Source organism: Poecilia formosa, unplaced genomic scaffold (assembly GCF_000485575.1).
Source record: "Poecilia formosa unplaced genomic scaffold, Poecilia_formosa-5.1.2 Scaffold493, whole genome shotgun sequence".
NCBI classification, from domain to species: domain Eukaryota; kingdom Metazoa; phylum Chordata; class Actinopteri; order Cyprinodontiformes; family Poeciliidae; genus Poecilia; species Poecilia formosa.
Window position 1 is genome coordinate 252,044 of NW_006800432.1, and position 996 is coordinate 253,039.

Here is a 996-nt window from a genome sequence, read left to right on the forward strand (position 1 = left end):
AACACCGTCCTATCTGAGCTCTTCACAAGAAACATGCAAAGGTAATAAAAGGAAATAACACAGAGACATTAATGTAATTTAATTAGCTCTACATCCTTACAAAAGTGAACAAATATGGTATTTTATTAGGTAATTTATCTTTTATGGTACCAGTAATGCCGGAATTCAATAATAAAGACTTTGTGCTATTCTCATTTAGTAATTATATTGTGTTACCACCCCAAGCCACTAGAGGCAGTAGCAGCCCCGAAAAGATGCAACGAAAGAGCAGATTTAGAAGTACATCGAAAGCTACAGAATTTGGTAAAAACTGTGAGTTTAGCTGAAGTAATTAAAGACACAAGTTCAAATCCATGCTGAGAGTGGAACTCCTTCAATCAGGGCTCCTCCGCAGCTCTGATTGGCTCAGCAATGTAACGTGATCCTCTGCAGCAGCTCTGATTGGCTCAGCAATGTAACGTGATCCTCTGCAGCAAGTGATGGCAAAGCGGGGCGTCATCACGACTTTACACAGGTGTGTCTTTACCTCCGCGGCAGAGGCTCCGCCGAACCCCTGGGGTTCATCGAACCCAGGTTAAGAACCACTGCTCTAGAGAGAAATATCTGTCTATCCTATATAAATATAGGAACAATCTAGATGGACAGATATTAATAGAAAACCCATTAATCTGATCAAAGTCAGCAGGCATTGTTTTGAATCCTTAAAGTGTTAACTGACCTCTGAACCCTACCCCTGGCAGAGGGATGGGCGGGTCATCAGGACGAAAGAAGGACTGTTGTCAACTTATCCCCTTTATTGCTGTGTTTATCAGTTTTTCAGATTCCTCTGTGACTTTTTTTCCAAAATAATAACTAAAAATAAGCGAATAATTTAGCGACTCTTATTCTGTGTTGTGTATTTATATTCTGTAAAAGATGGATAGAGAGAGGAAACAGTTGGCTCTAAGCTTCTGGTTTGTTTATGTCGTCATAGCAATGACTAACAACTAACATAGC